This window comes from Tamandua tetradactyla, chromosome 22 (genome assembly GCF_023851605.1).
Source record: "Tamandua tetradactyla isolate mTamTet1 chromosome 22, mTamTet1.pri, whole genome shotgun sequence".
Lineage (NCBI taxonomy): Eukaryota > Metazoa > Chordata > Mammalia > Pilosa > Myrmecophagidae > Tamandua > Tamandua tetradactyla.
In genome coordinates this window covers 48,441,457-48,461,855 of record NC_135348.1, presented here as the reverse complement: position 1 = coordinate 48,461,855, position 20,399 = coordinate 48,441,457, and the positions used below count along the sequence as shown (strand labels likewise).

Below are 20,399 nucleotides of genomic sequence, written 5' to 3'. Positions count from 1 at the left end.
ATTCTTAATATTGTTATTGTTTCATATCACACTTCTTTTATAGATGAGGGAAATGGGGCTTAAATTGGATAAATTACTTTGGAGTAGTTCTTCTAAATCCTCTGAACTTGAGTGCTATTTAATTTTATAGTTATTTAATCTCATATTCTGAATTGTTACCTAGTATAATGCTTGCCAAATGATCACTTTTCTCACTTCATGTCCTGCAATTGTTATTCTCAGTAGAGCTCAGGTTGTGCTATTGAGTTTCTATAGATATATTTTTAAAACTCTATTTTATGCTGTCGTTTTTTTTTCTCAACAGTTGTTCGTCACTGTTTCTCTTAAGGATCCTCACACGTGCGTGCTCACATGCGTGCACACACTAGGCCGAGAGTATAACATGTTAGTCTTCAGTTTTACAAATAGGTTAGTTTTATTTTCCCACTGAATGTAGGACTCATGAGAGCAAGGTCCTTCTTTGTCTTTTTCACTTTGTACTCCCAGCACTTTGATTAAAGACTGATATGTATTCGATATGTAATAAAAATGTGTTGAATTAATAAATAAGCAAACCTTTAATTGATTTTTTGCTGTTTTATTAATTCTATTTAATATTCTATTGTACTCATTATTTCTCATATGATTGCTATTATTTTGCTTTTAACCAGAATCTTAAGTTAGTATTCGTTACTATTCCTATTTGAACTTTCAAAAGCTACTTGCAACTTTGATGAATTGCAATGTACCCTGGGACGGCTGGAAATTTCTGGAAGGGTTCACTCAGGATGTTACGTATTTGGAGTTAGATTTTTGAGAGATGTAGTTTGAAACATATAGCATATCTCCAGAGCATCTAGACTGATATTCATTCATTATTTGTTCCTTTATGTAACAAATATTTATTGACTGCCTACTTTGTACACAGCATGAAGTGATGAACAGGACAGATGCAGGGCACCCCTTTGCCCAACTCCAGGGGGCAGCACGTTGCCATGGGACGTCCTCCTCGGGGAGAGAAACAGTGATCAAACAGTATACAACTAGGAGATAAGACAACCATATGGCTTGTGAAAGGCCGAGAGGCCACGCCTGCGCTTTAACTACAACAGCGATAAGTGATATGAAAGTAAAGGGTAATGTCTATAAAAGAGGGTCTAAAAACCTCTATAATTAGATGCAAAGAAAGAAAAAGAGCCTAATGCAGCATTTCAGTAGAAGATAAGAAATTACGGCACCTGCTCCTTTCTGCCCGGCGCTGTTCTAATTTTCGGTGGGTGGGCCATGTGACGTCATGCGCGCCCTACCTGGTGGGAGCTCCCGTGAACCAACAGAACACGTGACCCAACAGAACACGTGACCCAACAGAACACGTGACCCAACAGAACACGTGACCCAACAGAACACGTGACCCAACAGAACCAAGGCGGAGATCGAGGCACCGTGGGACGAGAGGAGACGCAGGAATGGGTGTCATTTATGGGGAGCAGAGGCAAGTGAGGAGCGGCAGAGGGGAGAGCTGCTGCTTGCAGACCAGGAGACCGAGGAGAACTAATGATGGGCTGAGTTTGCGTGTGTCTGACATGTGCCGTTTGTCCGCACTTCTGTCTCATTGACTACAACAGCCTCACATGCGAAGTTGTCTTATTTCCACATTCTAAGAGAGAAAACTGAGGCTCAGCAAGGTTAAGAAATGTGGCATTGTAGATCCAGCTTAGGCAGGTGCAGGGGCTAGATGTTATTTGGTCTGACTCTAAAACACATTCCTTTGTACAATATAGAAAAGTTTGGTGGAATTTTATAAATATTTTGGTGGTGATTATAACAAAAATATACCTTAAACATACTTTATGAAGATCAGCTTTTGTGCTCAATGATAGAATTTGAAAAACAGGTGTGCTATTAGACAAGTTATATTCATTTTGTGCATCATAGACATAAACAGTTTGAAAAACGGTCCTGGGTGGTCCTACCAGTTTAGGGCAGCTGAGTTTTTGGAACCTGGATGCTTTAGGGGAAAAAGAAGTGAGTAGATGGAGTATTTAGTTCTCCACTTTGACTTCAACTTGAATGGCTCTGATTTCCTTAAGTCAACTAATGTTTTGCTCCTCATAGTTATTGTTTTATAAAACTGTTTGATAGAAGTAATATTTTCAAAGCCTGAAATTGGCTGACCCCTATAGTCTATTCGCTTCTCTAAGATAATCCCAAAAAGCAACATAACAGTATTATTACAATTGGAAAACCACTGTGTTCAGAATTGCTGTTCAAAATGTCATATCAATAGGCTTCAATTAAGACCAATCAACAAACTTCTGGTTCACATAACAGAAAATCAAAGCAAAATTTTCATTTTATATATTGGGCAGATGGAAATATTAGCAGTCAATGAGAGGGAGGGGTAAGGGGTATGTTATGTCAGAGTTTTTTTCTTTTTTCTTTTTATTTTTCTAAATTGATGCAGATGTTCTAAGAAATGATCATGATGATGATATTGTGAGTTTATTTTGATTATATACCAAGAATGGAATGATCATATGGTAAGAATGTTCATGTTTGTATGTTGTCATGTTAAAAAAAAATTTTAGTTTAAGCTCCCTATTTTCATTCAAACCAATTGTACAGCTTTGATTTACATAGATTCTTTTTATTCCAAAGCTTTCTTGCATTGTCCTTTATACTGCCCTCCAGATTATGCATATAAGCCATCACCAATAATTCTAAATGGAAATTGTACCGCTTCCTAAGAGCAATGTCTCTAAACACAGCATGCTATGCTTTAGCAGTTTTCACCCAGAGCTTCCTTCCAAGGTTTTAATCAAACATGTACTTGGATTTTTCTGACGTAGTAGTAATATTACCTTCTAGGAGAGACAGGATTTTGACTTGCTTCTTTTTTTCTCTTCTATGATTAAAAATAAATAGTGGCAATTCTGAGAAACTCAAACCATTCATAACCTTGAAAAGCTCATTTTATCAAAAAGACTCAAAAAAAGATCAGGCACATTAATTGCTAAGAGAAGAAAGAATTCAATGCAACAATTTTTACCAAAAAGGAGAAGTTAAAATGGTTTTAAAAGGTCAGAACAAAATCAGTTTCCCTGTTGCTTTTAACCTATTACCCACACCTGACCATGACATCTTTGCCCTGGCCAGGTCTGGCACACTATATGGGAAGAATTTGTTTCCTAATTCCTCTCATACTCACACCTTCAACCTCTAGTTCATTCATTCACCACATAAATAAAGTGTTGCCCTAGCACTCTCTCTGTGCTAGGTATGATTTTAGCCAGTGGAAACACTTTAGTGAAAAGAATAAATAAAATCTTTTCCATTTTCGTCCTCACTGCATAGCCAGACTACTGGCAGGGACCCCAGCTCTACTCATATAACCTGAAGCAAGTTATTGAACCTCCAGTTTGTGTTTCATCTGTTTAAACAGTAATATGGTAGTTTCTACTTTATAAGGGTAGATGAGGATCAAACTATTGAGCACATGCAAAACATTGCTGATAGTCCCTGGTTCACACTGGGGCCTCAGTAAGTTAATTATTATTGCTATAATAATTAAACGAATAAGTATAAACAATTATTTTATATGAAGATAATGTTGCAAAGAAAAATGAAGTAGACTAAGGGTCTTGGGAGTCACTGGCCTCAGAAGGAGTTGTGTTGCTAGTATTTCTACTAGTCCTCCAATGCTAAACAGTCTTTTGTTTGTCTGTAGTCAAGAGCCTTCCTTTAAGGTAAAGCATTGTGCATTTTAGAACCAGAAAGGAATGATGGAGAGCTCAAAGCAGTCTGGGAGAACGCATCTATACTGAGGAAAGAGAGAAATACGGAAGCAGAGAAGAAAGTGCAAACCAAATGGACAATGGACTGTCATTTCTAAAACTGCCTGCAAGTCAAGTTGGGAACAGGTGTGGCAAAAAAACATGGTTGGGAAGTGAGACCTACTGTTGAATAAAAAGCAGCCAGGGGTTAACAGTCATGATTATAAAAACATTTTTAACTTCTGTTTATATAAACATAATTCTGTTAACAATGGCTAGTTAAAAAATGAAATTGAAAACAAAGTTTCCATCAGTTCTGGGGACATCCCTCAGCGCCTAATTGCATGATGACATGTGTCTCTGTAGTTGACTGCACTCAGGTGGGGCAGGTGGGCAGCCCCGTACCATGCCCCCCAAACTCTGCCTCCTATAGGAAAGAAGATATTTGTGTTAAAAGAATTTGGAACACCTTAAAAGTAAGGTAACTTGTTTGTTATCAATGTTTGATGGAAGAGAGTGTGCATCTGACTTTCTGGAGCAAGGGCCATTTTCTATTTGATATTAAGTGGTTAACTCAAGATTCTGAAAGCATTTCAAATAATTAATATTGGTTAAAAGTTTCCACTAACTTTAACTTCCCTATAATAAACCCAAAATAAACAGTATTTCAGGAACTCTTATTGAGTCTCTATTTATCTTTCTTCTAAAAAAGTTAGTAAGAATTGCAAACACTGTGATCCAAATACATTTCAACTCTAAAACACAGTGGAAGCCTTCTCAGCTAATGAAATTAGGCCCAGTAGTTTGTGGGTGATTGAAAAATGTAAATAAATGGAGAATTAGTTTTTTTAAATGATACGTATACATTTAAAATGTGTGTATGTGTGTGGTGTGAATCTCCATTAATCAAGTAAGGTAGGGCCAAATGGGATTACTGATTGGATTTGTCTTCTTTCCAAAAACATCCTTTAAAATGGAATGAGACAATAGTGCAGCTACTTGAATTCTTCTAGTCCTATTATTTTTCCTGTTATTTTATAGCTGTCTTACTCATATTTAATTCAATTGCATTTTCCTTTTTTATGAACCTCTGGTTTATTGAATCCTTCCAGAGATTTCAATTTTACTTTCATATAAACAACTCCATATTTTCACTCAGTCACCATTTCACACCATATTTTATTAAATTAAAAATTACAACACAAAATACACAAGCTGAATTGATAATAAATATTGTGAGCATACAACTCAACTGGTGATAACTAATGGTCATAGGTATTTTACGTAGTTAATTCCTGGTAACAGCGTCACTGGCGTGGACAACAGCAATATGATTAACAGAGAGGGAGGGTGCCAGTTATTCTTGCAGCTCAGTTAAATACAGGCTGGTTAAAATAGCTTCTATAGCAATGTTTCCCAGCTCAAAAAATGTCACATACTTTTGCCCTCAATCAGTACAGGTTTTGGTGACAAGTATAAAATCGTTACTATGGACCTGGCTAAATGCTAAGTACCATAATACATTATCTTTGTTAATCTCACAGCCTTTTATTAGCTTTTGCTTTTATTGTGTTCATTTCACCATCAAAGGGTGAAGCAAGGTCACAATTAGTAAATGGTGCAGTTGAAATTGCCCCCAAACTGGCAGCACCCGGAGCTTTCACCCTTAACCACTCTTTGCCATGATTTCACGTGTCTCCCGCCTCTGTCTGTGGCTGTCTGCATTTGTCCCTTCAGGATGTCAGGTGCTTGTGACCCTGGCTCCATCATGGAACTATCACTGAAGGAGATGTTAATTCCTTCAGATTCTCCAACATCCATTCACAAAACCCACAGACCTTCTGACCTTGACCACCTCTCATTGCACAACTTCAACATGGTTTTGTATTGACACTCTCTTTCCCCAAAACATCCTCTTCTGACATGCTCATCTCCTCAAACAAGGCTAGAAGGAGAAACACGTGTGTTGGATGAAAAACTTCCCTTCCGTCACACTGGAGTAACCCAAATCAGTCCTCTTCCGAGCTCTGTAACTGAGTGAGTCTATACAATTTCGGTTGCTAGCTTAACAATGCTGAAAATAGTTTATTCAGAAGATCATATCTAAGATTTCAGAATTCGAAATAAATCATGAAAAGTCCTTAATAATAAAATGCTCACAATTTTAGTTTAGCTCTATTGGATTTTGCTTGAGCTATTAAAATTTGTAACAATAACAACAGTCATTCAAGTTAAAAATATCACACGGCACAAAGGGAAATGCAGGAAAAATGAGATGATAGGGATGGTTTCAGATACTTAATGGTGAAAAGTCTTGTAGTCACATATCTTTAACATGAGCTGAAGATAGAAAATTTACTTACTGTGACAAGGTGACCGCAATGACTGACTTGTCCAGGTCTTGGAGATTAGGGTCCTGTGACAGCTGCAGAACGCTCTTGGTGGACCAGAGCAGATACACAGCCAAGCACACACTGACTGCAGCCCCACTGTCATCTGTGTGAACTTAGTTATTTTAAAAGTCTTTTATCAGCTGAAATTTTTACATTATTTCTTTGTTTTTCAATTCATATTTTCATTTCACTTCTCTTTTCTAAGTGTAAAAGTATTTTCTTGATTATCACATCATAGTTCATTACCTCCAAATGAAGTTTGTATTTTAAAAAAATTTCCTTTTATTTTTTGTGTTGCTTTTTTGAATATTGTTACACTTACTAGTAGTACATGATTACATTTATTGTAAATTTTGATAAATATAGCAATTTCAAAACTGAAATTTTAGAGTGTTAAAAATGCACCTCTTTTTTCTTTCAATACTTTATTTTGGAAGATTTTTAATTACAAAGACGTCAAAAGAGTCACCTCATGAGCATCTTCACTTGCTACATTGGGTTCACTGATTGTTCATGTTCTCCCACCTTTGCTCAAGGAGGAATTGTATCGATTCTCAGAGGGATACTGCTTCCCAAGCTCAGCCAGCTCTAGCCCTAAAATTACTGATTAATAAGTTGTTCCGCAGGCGCCCACCTGTTTCTGTGGGATTTGTAGTCCGGTCTGCACTGCCTTACACGTCGCATGCATGCGAGTAAGTGTGAGTATCCCCCGTCATTTGTGTTCTAGTGTCTTCTTGCTTCACGGGGCCCTTCGTGGGGAGTCCACTGTCATCTGAAGCGTGGGCGACAGAAACCCACAGTCTCAGATGCCCGCAGACTCCTGATCGCCTTCCCAACAGGCTTCAGGATGGTGCTCAGCGCTCCTGCAGAGCACCTATGACAGCCCCGGGGCCCACTACTCATGCTCTGTGTTTCCCAACATTCTTGACTCCCCAAAACCGAGCCACAGTCCATTTGTAAATGTTTCCCTGTCCCTTCTTTAATGCTATGCAAATGATAGGCACAAAACGCTTCTGATTGCCTGAACGCTTAATATTCTTTTAATGAAATAAATTTTCTATTTTAACCTGTAGGCTATACCCTGCACTAAAAGACTCAGACATAAATCCATGAACGACTTGAAGACAGCTTCCCTGCCTCAGTGAGGTTCTCAGTAAAGTCTGTCTCTCTTCTCTGATTTCCAAGGCTTTGCTATTGGGTCTGGTTTGTCTGCCTTCCCCCTTCTCTCTTCAGGCCTGTCTCCTCAGCAGCTGGATCATCTCGCAGGCCCTGTGACTCCAGCTGGCCTCGTGCATCTCAGAACCAGCCACAGACACTGCTCGACCTTAAACTAAAGCCTCCAACCTTCCGGCATATTCATATTCATAAATAAGCAATGCATTTGTGAGGTAGAAGATAAATCCCAAACTGGCACGTCAATAAACTATGTTATGCCATGATGATTCAAAATAAAAAAAAAGGTAACTTGGGTATGAAGTTGACAAAGAAAGATATATTTTGAAGGTCACCCTGGACATAACTTTGTAAAAAGTTAAAGTATATGATTTGGTTGTTGTTGAATTCCAGGAATGAGGGTTTCTTTTATCTTTTGTTAGTACAACCAAAGATTTTTGGGGGGGAAGGGGCACCAGGGATTACCATTTTGTTGAATTCTGGAATGTTCTGTGCTTCATTTTGAAACCAGTAAAACAAACTGAAGACTTAGTTTATCTTGGTTTGCAGTTGTGGTAGTTTGGGGTTTGCTAGAAGAATATATGAATAAATGTTTCAACTTATTTTAGGTACTCCATTCTAACGCCACTAAATTGAAATGTTTTTAAAGTTTGGGCATTTGTTCTCTGACTGGACTGCATGAGTGAACCCTCTAATTATAAGAAATGACCGATTTTTTTCCTTCCAGTCTGTGTGGTTTCTAAGAGGTACAATATCTAGTGCAACCGTTTGAAGCTTCTTTTGCTGGATTTAAAACAGAAACACATTTTAAAATTTTATTGAATGATTTCACATTCTTGTCTGATCGTGTTTTCTTTTTAGAAAAGCAAAAATAATCAGGGTCTGCTTAGAAACAAACAAATTAAAACAACCTTTCTTTAAAGGTTTTTCAGCGTAACTTTTACCTTATGAAAATTAAACACTTAAAGGAATGTCTCCTTTTCTTCCAAACTGTGTGTGTGTGTGTGTGTGTGTGTCTGTGTGTGTCTCTGTGTGTGTGTGTCTGTGTGTATGTGTGTTTGTTTTATCCTTAGGCCGTGTGAGCTTGGAAAATGAACTCTGACCAAGTTGAGTATTATATATTGTAATATTTTCTTAATTAGTTTTTACTATTTCCTCACTCATTTAATATATAGTAAAAGAAAAAATAGTAACTTGCTTACACAATAAGAACCAGCAAGTGATTTCGGCATGCATCCCTTTTTACTAGAGGTAGAATGGTTTTTAAAAAGAAGCTGTTTGTAATGCTAAAATTTCCTTTTTAAAAAAGAAAAAAAACAACGAAAAACAATGGCTTTGTCCAAATTCAGGCAAAATCACTGCATTCGAATTTGTAAGAGCCAGTCGAAACTGGCTAGGATCTCTGAATCTTCAACCTTTTCTTATTTCTCTTTTCATTTTATATTTTTAGGGAGAAGAGGATGACATTCTAAAGTCTGCATTTTCATTCCTTTATTATTTGTTAACACCATATTCATCTCACAGGCTTCCTGGTTCATTATTTCTGTCTTGTCTTCAGATATTAATTTTGCTTTTCTCTTGCCTTCTCTCTAATATAAATATTCATGCTATTTTCCTTCCCTCTACCTACTGGAAGGTGCTTTTAAATGACAGCCAGGAGAAGAAATAAAGGCCTAATGTTCTCATCATTATCATAAACAGCTCATAACCCAGATTTCAGTTTTTTAAATTTAGTTGTCTCTTTTGGTAGTTAAATGAATTGAATTGCTAAAAAGAAAACAGTAGAAAATGTGCATGTAAACTTCTTTGAAATATTTTATTAAATTTTATCCGATCAGTGCTTCAAAATTTTGTTTTTCAGTATTTTTGAGGATCTCTGGAGAAGAGTTAACTCACACATGTCTATCCATAAAACACAATCACATGAATTCTAAGTTTGCAGTATACAAAAAAAAAAATAATAACCATTTAAATGGGCTTTTCATTTGTATGGCACATATTTTAAAAATATATTTTATTGGTAATCTCTGAAAAACAAATGCCAACCTGGTACGATGCCTTCTGCCAGTGCTGCGTGGCGAGCGTGGCAGACAGCCTGGGTGCCCTGTGGGCAGCCTCGGGACTGGAAAGGGCAGCGGGGGATGGTGAGAGGGTGGGAAGTGTGGGTGTCAGGGCTGGGAAACGGTCATGATAATCCTGAGTTCAAATTTACCTTTTCCTCTAAAATTATGCTTTTCCTCTAGAATCTCATTGTTTGAACTTATTTTAAATGGTACTTTAAGAAAATTTGCCCTGCATTATGCCAGAATTCTTTTAATTATTCTAATTTCTATTATCTTCCTGAAGATTTATAATGTGGAGATATGTATGTGAATACCCTGATATTTACAATTTTTCCACAAAATTTAATTCTCAGTAAGGCTCTTCTGAGTTAGGATTTCAAATAACATAGGATTACATTCACTATTTAATTTCCCTGTGTGCAATAGTTTAGAAGTCTTTAATGAGGATTCTTTTGAACTGGAATTTTCTTTAGTTAATCTCAGTCAAAAGGCAAGTTTCTATCTAGAAGGTGATGGGAAAAGAATTCCAATCTGGATGTGAGTGTGTGCGTATGTATGACTATGACTTACTTCCCTTAAATACAAGTAAATCCAAAATTTTTAGTATATATATGAAACCAAAAGGTCATTGGACTTTTAAAGAAAAACATTTTCCATAAGGCATGCTCATAAAGGAAGCTTTGCAAACCATTTGGACACATGTATATATATAATTTTTTTTTTAACAAACTTGGAGAAATGGCCAAAGGAAATGTCAAGTGTCTGCATAAAATGCAGTGGTGGTTAAGGGCACAGGGCTTGTTCTCCTGGTTGCCGAGTGTTTGGGTCCAGCAGGCCGTGCGGGCAGCAGAGGTCCCTAGGAGAGCAGAGTCTTCACGGGCCACGTGAAAGCTGGGACTGCGGAGGGTGGGCACCTCGGGACTGCTTCACAGGGGCTTACGCTTCATGTGGCTTCAGGTTATCGTTTAGTGGCAGAAATGAAGCTTTGAGAACATTTCTAGAGAGCAATTTTTATGTATGCTTTAGGAACAGTTACATTTTAAGTCCCAAAATATCTTTGCAAAGTGTTACTGCCCTAGCTTTTGCCCGTGAGGAGGAAGAGACTCGCAGACAGGAATGAGGTGAGCCCTAAGCCGCACGCCAAGGCCAGGTCTCCCTACGGCCTTCGAGCACCCCCAACCTGCTCTGCCAGGAGACCCCCTGAGGCTTTAGAGGCAAAGGGACCATCTGGGGAGGAAGTGCCGGGCACGTGTAGACCGTAGACTTTTCTTCTGCCTTCTTCACGGATGGTGGAACCCAAGCACTGGATTACCAGCCTATCAAAAATCAGAATGTTTTCATTGTATCAGATGTGGATTTTATGAAAGGGCCTCATGAGTTCTGCACGTGATCAATTGCAGGAAAGAGTGTTTAAAATTAGAGCATCTTTTGTAATGCTGTAATTAATCCAGGATCATTCTCCAACAAGCAATTCAATAAAACTATAAATAGTTTAACATTCTTTTTTTCCCTCAATTGTTCGCAGTTCTGCTGCTCACCAATAAATGTTTTTGGAGGAACTGTTTGGAGTAATAATGGGACTGAAAGTGAACACAGCGAAGAGGTCAAACATTGCTAGTCCAGCATTCCTAATGTAGCACATCTGGCAGGAGATGCAGTTTTTAGTATGTAGCATACTGATGCATGATTAGTTTATACTATATAGTTATTTATAAAGTCCAACATATCCTTCCGTTTTTGGCAAACCTGAGTGTGATTAGCAACTTTCTGAATCACTTTTCCCCTGTGCAGTTACCATACCTGTATGCACATTGTTGGCCAGTGTTGGTAGATGAGAGTGCAGGGGGTTAATAGAGAAAGAACGAAGGGTCACAGGTTAGAGACTGTGGAAAGTGTGCCTGGCCGGGGTAACATCCAACCAGCCTGTCGCACTCAGGCAGGCTGCTGAGAGCCGTTGGCTAGATGACGTGAATGCTGCGAACACTGGTGGAGAGCAACCTGTGCTCCTCTCGGACATGCATTTGTCTCATTCTCTTTGATCAGGGAAGAAGAATTTTGTTTTATTGTTGGTTTCTATAATTGGCCCTCACATCCTCCTTTCCATGTTTGTAAACAAACTGATTAGCTGTTCCTGGTCATAATTAAATGGGGGTGGGAAGGAAGAGACTTATCCACAAAATAATATCTAGAGTCAGGACGTGGTCACCAATTTCAAAATCGTGGAAAGTCCTCCTAACTCCATTAACTTAAGAAAAATACTTGGTTTTTGAAATATTCTGACCATGGTTTCTCATGGCTTCGCCTGAAAGCTCCTTAAAATAGCTGGGCTGGTGGAAAAACAAAAAACAAACAAACCAAAGAAGAACAAAGAGAGAGAGGTACCAAGGTTGCCCTTAGTTTCCTCCTCATAAAAAGAACCTTATGCTGCTTGCATTTAATTTTCGTTTCTGCTTGTTGTTGTGCAAGCACTGTGAGCTGCTTCTGTCTGACTCAGAGGGAAAGAAGGAGCAATGAGGATTTTATTTACATGGCTGAGGACAGAACGATGTAACCTCAATGAAAGGCAAAGATGCATATTTCGTAGACTTAACTTTTTTGTCTTGGAGCCTTCTAAACTAATCCAGGTCTTCCTTAAAACACTGGACATATCACCTCAACCCATAATTCTGGTGACTGAACAAATGTTTATTTTTATTACTCAATTTTCCTAATGTGGAGTTCACTTAAAATTAAGTAATATATTGCCTGGTCTATTTTTATGGCTTTTTTTGTAAAATTAGACTGTGAAATAGCCCCCTTTCAAGCTAAGTTCCAAAGGAAAGGCTTGTAGATTGCCCTTTCACAGTTGTTTTCTTTCCAACCTTGGAGGTTTAAGGGATTTGGGAAGTTAGATAAGATCCCAACCCTAACATACTTCACTTTTATCCAAACAAACTTTAAAACCCACGGAAGTGTGCCCGTTATACTGAGGCAAATCAGAGGTACTACTACGTTTTGTTGCTTAAAAGCCCTAACGATTTAGTGGTTAAAAGTTGAACACACATAAACAAACATCAAGAAAATAATTTTCTTAACAATTTTGGTAAGAAATTTGAGGAATAAAGCTATTGTAGAAAGTATTTATATTTTTGCACTTTTAAATTCTTATTTCCATTTTGTTTCCTTGTTAACAAATTATATCATGATCATATGCCTCATGCAGATTTAAGTTTTGGGGAATTTTCTTATATGGTTTTCTTTCACTTTCTTCCAAGGCAGTTAATTGAATTGCTCTGGTGTCCACTGCTCAAAGGCAGTTTTGAATGGTATTTACTTAGAAATCATAGGGAAATGCCATCATTTGTTTTCAAAATATATTTGAAAATAAATAAATTATACCATATACTACAGATATATAATTCCTTATCTAAATGGATCTACTAAGAAGTGAATTGTCCTTTCCAGCCAAGCAAAGATACTGCGTGGCATTGCAAAAGAGGTAGAAAAACTTTTCTTGGAAGCCCCTTTAAAATGTCTGTTGGCTGCTTTACAAAATAAACTACAAAATCATACTAAGCAATTTACCATACTAATAAAGTGATTTTATATACTGAACTGTTCTGATTTTTTCACTGTCCCAAACTTGCTGCTGTAAAATCTATTTGTGCACTTCGAATACCACAGAACCTCTCTTCTTTAGAACCATAAACTAACCAATATAATGTCTTTACGTTTACACTTCACTCATGCGCAGTGAGAATGCTTAATTATTTATTTCTGAAAATAATAAGAGCAAGTCTGAAGAAATTCTCGCTACGTTGATTTCCTACTAATACTTGACTTTTGTTTCTGACAGCTGCGTAGAATAGCACAAAAGTAAATCCAGAGTGTGGTTTTAATTTAAAATATTAGTTAGAATGTGATAAGCTAAGGGGTTAAGAGGCTAAAGAAAATGAACTTATTCTACTCTGTCTTAAATATATTTTCATGGCTTTAAACAATGATAGTTTGTTAAACTTTTATTGTTACTGTTGAGGGAACAGGTATGTTTTCTTCTAGAACATTTACATACTTTATATAAACTAGAATATTTAAAGTGTTAGTAAATAAAATCTAAAAAAACATGGGCAATAACTAGTGTTGAAATAGTTTTGTTTAATTTTGTTTGGTGAAAAAATTCTCTATGGCATATGCATTCTTTTAAAAAAATAACTCCACAAAAATCCTAGATCAATAAAGACACTCCTGAGACTTACGGTCTCAGCAGGCTGTGCGGGGTGGAGATGCACACCGCTGTGTCCCTTCTGGGGCTCAGGCCTCACCTTCATGCTTCAATTGTTCTTTTTTTTTCATAAAAACAGACACCTTGAACTGATAAATCAGGTTGGGTATGAAAAAATTCACCTTTTCTTCTGAGGAAAGAAAAGGTGAATTTTATAGGTTTACTAAATTCACAGCAGAGTTCTAAATCAATGAACACAGCATTTATTATAGAATAAGCTACTGCTGATCGAGATGGAATTAATTTTACTTGGAGTCATGGGCTGCTCGAAGTGACTGAGATATGAGCAGGAGAACGATTGCAGTTCTTGTGCAAGGTCTGGAAATCTGACTATGACTTAGTAAGATGAACAAAAATATTTTAATATTGCTTGTGGTAATGATATTGAAATTTTTAAAGAAGAAAGATCCATTGATTTTGTGTATTGGTGGTTTCAATTTAGAAATTCTGTTTTGGAATTTATCTACCAAAAACTGATTTAACCACTTTATTTTCTCACAATCATTCTCATCACAAAGCATTTTAGGGTCACTCTTCTCAAAAGACTCAGATGGTCTGTGTAAGTCATTGCACTGTTTCAGTTAAGAGTCTTCAGCTGTTTGCTTTTCTCTATTGTGAAGGATAAAGGAAAGAAATAATTTCTTCTGTTCTGTTAAATGTCTGCTTGGCAAAGGCCAGGCATTTTATTCACATGAAAATAAGGGAACTTTATGTGAAAATGATTGTATTTCTGCCTAAAGAAGTATGCAGAATGTATTCAGTTATGGTGTTTATAAGAAACTGTTTATGAGATTCAAATAAATAAGAGAGTAACTGGCTTATGGCATAGGTTATGGATGGATCTGGCATTGTGGAAGCATTTAAGGCAAGGCACAAACAGTGGTTAATTTATGTACCGACCGCTTGCTTTAACCATGTAATGCAAGGAGAGTCAATCTTTTCAAATAAGTTTTTATGATACTAAGTAATAGCCAGATACTGTTGTGTCTGGACTGGAGTGAACAGTATAAGAAAATGCAAACAGTGAATAGACATGTTCTCTTCACCAATTCAGATTTCCTAAAATATTGAAAATCAGCACAGGAAAAAATACATGTGTTTTTAGAATGCCTTATCAGTTTCACATTTAATAAACTTGCAGGCTATAAAACAGTATGTAAGGGAACTGGAGGCTATTCACTTTGACAGAAAAATGTCACCTTTTCAGTAGCTTACAATTAGATAAATGTAAAAAATAAAAAGTTGTAATTACGCTTACACACACCAAATGGGGGAGGGTTTACAGCCTGACTCCTTAATGGTGTAGTAGATGTCATTTGCTGTACTCTTGCTCTGTTTAGAAAATTGGTAGATTTACATGTAGTTTTACAATCCTGATGTTAATAGTCCTACGATGGATGGGTTATTTTCCTCATTTTATTGAAAATGTCCAAATCAAGGTGTCATCGAGGCAGTGCTTTCAGTGGCCGTCAGGGCTGGCTGCTGCCGTCCTTGACCCTCAGCTTGTCAGTGACCAGGCACGTGGTAGCGTCTTGGGTCTCTCCCCTCTCGTCGGGTTTCCAGTGGTGTGCCGCTCTGGCTACTTCCTCTCCCTGTCTGAAGTTCCTTCTGCTTACAGGACTCCAGTACTAGGATTATGGTCCATCCCGAGAGGTGGGTCCCATCTTAACTGAAGTAACCCCATCAAAAAGTCCTACTGACAATGGAGTCACAGCCACAGGAATGGAATAAAGTTGAAGAACGTGTTTTTCTGGGGGTACATACAGCTTCAAACCACCACATTTAGAAAGTCTCTGAAAGACTTCATTTGGTCCAGCACCTGCTGTGAAGTCAGAATGCTCAAGTTGAAGATCAGAGGGTTATCAATGGACTGTCTCATTCCTGGCCCAGTCAGGCAGAGGGATCAACCATGCCATCTGCTCCCAGGTCCACAAAGCAGGTCCTTCTCCAGAAGGGTCGTGGACCTGGGCACACATTCGTATATGCCTGGTGTAACCCAGACTTTGATCTTACTGCGATTTAGAAATTTTATTTGCACTCTTCCATTCCACAGTGATGAGAAGCATGAAGGATTTGTTACATTTCAAAAGTTCACACAGGACACTTAAGAGTTGATAACTTAATAAACATTTAGCAGTTGATAACTACTTTTAGTTTCTGGATTCTATGTGACTATTTGTAAAGAATTAAAAAGACTTTAAGAAACCTAAAATAGATGCTCTGTTCTCTACAGAGTTCTCTGTAACAGGAACATCCCAGAGTAAATGAGAGGACGTAGGACAAGTTTCTGTTGGTAGAAAACATTAAACTGGTCCATAAAGATGAAACCACCCCATCGATCACTTTGGTATTCTGTAACTTCAGACATTAGTAATTGCTTTCTTTTCCAATAGATAGATTAAGGAAAAGAAAAAGAATTCATGATAATGCAAAAGCAATTTAATTGATGAAGCCACAGGGCTATTCCTGCATGGAAAGGAGGCAATTCTAACCCTTAGTCTACTTTTAGATGATTTAAGGCACTTCAGGTATTCGGTGAAATTTGTCTTCTAGAAGTTCTCTCGTGAGCCTTCCACCCTCCTGCTCTCATCTTCCTGCTATAGCTCCGAGGTCTCCCTCCACCCTCCCCGAGGGCATTCTTTCTCTTATGCTGACTCTCTTGTCTCCAGATTCCCATGTCTTCTCCTACCTTGATATCTCTCATTTTTGTGGCATATGATCCCCAGAAACTTCCTAAGAAATGGCTGCAATTGTACATCGCTTTACTGAGAACTTGTAGGTCAGAAAATGTACTTATTCTATTGTCAATTTTGATTAATAATTAGGCTGAACATAGAATTATAGGTTGGAAGTTATTTTTGTTTCAGAATTTGTCCATTGGCTTCTATTTTCTATTGTTGTTACTGAGAATTCCAATGCCTTTTTGCTTTCAAATCCCTTGTTTATGACCTGACTTTCCTTCCCCTTTGTAAGATTTAGGATGTTCTTCTTATTTTGAATTTTCTGACATTTTGCAAGGATGGGTCTTGATATGACTATTTTTTGCCGCTTGCCTTAGGTCCTTCTTGGGCCTTTTAAAACTGGAAACGTGGCGGGCCGCGGTGGCTCAGCGGGCAAAGTGCTTGCCTGCTATGCTGGAGGACCTCGGTTCGATTCCCGGCCCCAGCCCATGTAACAAAAACGGAGAAACAGAATACAATAAAACAAGAAAATGTTTAAAAATGTTTCCCTTTCTTCCTTCCTTCCTTCCTTCTCTCTGTCTTTCCTTAAAAAAAAAAAAAAAAAAAAAAACTGGAAACGTTTATCTTTCATTTTCTTAAGTTTCTCTTTATATGTAGGTCATGTCACAGGTCTCTGTCACAGCTACTCCACTCTGCCATTAGAGTATGAAAACAGTCAGAGACACTATATAAAGGAACGTGCTTGGCTGTGTTCCAGGCAAACTTTATTTACAAAAACAGTTGCAAACAGTAGTTTGTTGACTCTTACTCTAAAAGACCATGCTAAGTCCCTTGATCTAATTTCATTCTTCCCTCACTAAAGAAGATCATTTTAGCTTGTTTGATTTCTTCTTTTACTTTTCTCCTCATTGAAACAGAACCTGCTGAGACAACACAAGGACCCTATGTGAGACAGTAAATGATGAATGGAGGCATGGGTTGGTTTGGGTGAAGCTAAAGGACCCTTCAGCTGAGGGTGTATGCAGGAAATATGTCACCCTATAAAGGCATGTTAAAAAAAGAAAAGACTAAGCACAGCACTGTGTATTCAAATATGTGATATCTGTCTTGTCAAAAAGGGTATCGTACATTATCTAATATAACTCATCTGGTTAGTTTATTTAAACACCTTAATTACATGGAAACTGCAATAGGAAATGGGATCTTATCATTCTGTACAGGTTAATGTAATACCTAGACACATTCCTGAGTATTTGGGGCAGAATATAAAAAGTATTTGCAAATTCCCCTTGAGGGATGGGGAAAAATATGCATCTATTAAACTTCCCCACCAGGGGAAATCTGGGTATTCTCTCAGGCATTAACGACTTACAATTTAATAAGCCAAACTCTTGATCTTGAGGCTTGCCCTTATGAAACTAATTTCTGCACTGTTTAAGCTAGGTCTGCATGTAATCATGCCTAAGAGTCACTCCCAGAGAGCCTCTTTTGTTGCTCAGATGTGGCCTCTCTCTCTAAGCCAACTCTGCAAATAAACTCACTGCCCTGCCCCGTGCATGGGGCATAACTCCCAGGGGTCTAAGTCTCCCTGGTAACATGGGACAGGACTCCCAAGATGAGCCTGGCCTTGGCTTTGTGGCATTGAGAATACCTTCTTGGCCAAAGTGGGGAAAAGACATGGAACAAGGTAAATTTTTAGTGGCTAAGGGATTTCAAATAGAGTTGACAGGTCATTGTGGAGGTTACTCTTAGGCATGTTCCAGCCAGAGATTTCACACTACAACAGAACGCCACGCCCCAACCCAGAGTATCCCGCAACACCCGAGGGAGCCCTGAGCCCTACCTTAGTATCTGTAAAGGTTTTTCTTGGTAAGTTTGTTTCTTAGAAACCTAAAGCCTGTAGATTAACCCCAGGCCAAATGAGTCCTGACTCATTTGGAGGTGCCGGTCCATGGCTCTTCCCAGCATGAAGAAGGTAGAATGGCCACTGCCCAGACATCCCTGAAGATGAGGGGAAGATCAGATGAGAGGGAGGAGGCGTAACTGAGAAATTAGGGTTTAACAAATGACTGTGATCACTAACTTGTTACAGAGCTATTTGGTTTTAGAGTCTGGTTATTTAGAATAGCCAGAAAGTGATACCTGAAGTTGTTGAATTGTAATCTAATAGCCCTGATCTTTGTCAATGATTGCAAAACTACATTGCAGAAAAAAAGAAGACAGTTGCTTGTGTTTGTGTGCATCTTCTTGGGGTGTTTTGTTTTGTTCCACTGATAGAATACTCCGTCTTAGCTAATATACCTCTGTTGTGAGTCTTAAAATTGGGTAGAATGCAGACTAGTGCTCAATAAGAGGGAGGGGTAAGGGGTATGTGATGTTTGGTGTCTTCTTTTTCCTTTTAATTTCTTTTTTTTTTGGAGTAACGCAAATGTTCTAAAAATGATCATGGTGGTGAATACACAATCATGTGATGATATCATCAACCATTTATTGTATAATTTGGATGGATTGTATGGTGGATGAAGATATCTCAATAAAAATATATAAAAAGAGAAAAAGTGTATTATATGACCTGTAATCCTTCAAAGGGCAGAACTATGAAAAATTAAACTTTAAAAAATTACAGCCTCTATATGATCCCTTGGCCACCCCTGCCTCAGCCACTCCCCAATACTGTTGGTCCCTACTTCTCACTGTCTACTTTCATGCTTTGTAACATAAACATCTAATTTTTGAAGTAGTTATTTTTTCAATACTAACTCTCTACCTAGAATGTGAACTGCTTGCATGTAAGGACCATGCCTTCTCATTTCTGTATTCCAGACTCTGGAACGACCCCACATCTACTTGTTTATCCCTCAGTGTCTTCAGTCAAGGGAGATGACTGCTTTCATATCATTTGTCTGCATAGTTTTCTTCTATTTTTCTGGTAGAAGTAACAATTAGAAAACTTTATTGAATAATCAAGGCAGGGCTAAGCCCAATTTCCTTTTTTCATTTAACATGTAACTACCATTTATGGCAGAGGGCACATAAATTTGCATTTTTCTTCTGGAAAATGTTGTCTGTCGTCCTCTGTAACATCTCAAAATATTAAATACATACCAAAATGTGGGAATCACTGCACTTGTATAGAGCACTCATTTTGCAAATGAGTAATAAGTATGTCACATACTATTTCTAAGATTTTGATTATACAAAATACTTCCTGAAATTTATTCATCAGCATGAGTCAGTAAGGATGAATTGAATTTGGCTTTTTAACTACATAGTAATGTATTGGATTATGCCTTATGGAGACAGTACACATGATTTTATTCAGATAATCATATGTCAAGCTCTACAAATAATGTGTATTTGTTCTTTCAGCCTAGCAAATTACAGCATGGCATTTTAGGGCACGGTATGGTTTTGACTCCAATGTAACTGACACTCAGTCTTAATCTTTACTGTTTTTTATTATATATAATTTATTTTATGTAGCAGCATGGATTTCAAATTTAACTCTGGTATGATTTTCATCACATCATAGCATAGATAAATCATATGACAATTGGTCTTTATTGCCATAATTTAGTCTGACAGTCTTCTGATCATAACATTCTAGGGTTTAAGTGACTTGAAAAAGGGTGAAAAACTGATGCCCAATGCTGGAGTTTAAAATGAATTTTATGTTTTTAAAGGGATACACAGTCATTGCAGAAATCACTTTTGAAAAATAAGAAAAGCACATAACTATAAAATTATACATAATTCAGAGTTCAGAGAAAATTGCAGTTTATATTTAGGGTATTTATACATGTACTTAAAAGTCGACAATGAAAATTGAGATAATTATTGTGGAGACAGAGAGCTCAGACCGACCACAGGCTTCGAGAGTAACACTATTCCCTGAGAGGACAGAGGACATGAACACAAACACACACTCACTTTCCTGTCTCTCTCTATTCTCCTATAGAAGGCACCCGGGAGCTGTGTCTTTTGTTGATCCTTCTATTCCCTCTGTCTGCAATATTGCCTAGCACGTATTTGTTCAATGAGTGAATTAATGATTGCCTATCCTGCATTATGTCATA

At 37.7% G+C, this 20,399-nt stretch overlaps 1 long non-coding RNA gene across 7 annotated transcripts; it reads left to right on the top strand.

Annotated features, from left to right (window-relative positions):
* Nucleotides 1-1,340: 1,340 nt before the first annotated feature.
* LOC143666166 (uncharacterized) lies at nucleotides 1,341-9,105 on the top strand. Of its 7 annotated transcripts, none has more exons than XR_013167432.1 (6): nucleotides 1,341-1,471; nucleotides 3,747-3,899; nucleotides 4,186-4,228; nucleotides 6,772-6,837; nucleotides 7,219-7,605; nucleotides 8,769-9,105. It is a non-coding gene; the product is annotated as an uncharacterized LOC143666166 (long non-coding RNA). The 7 variants fall into 7 exon arrangements; XR_013167433.1 differs by having other exon boundaries at nucleotides 6,772-6,843; XR_013167436.1 differs by having other exon boundaries at nucleotides 4,186-4,233.
* The last annotated feature ends 11,294 nt before the right edge of the window (nucleotides 9,106-20,399 follow it).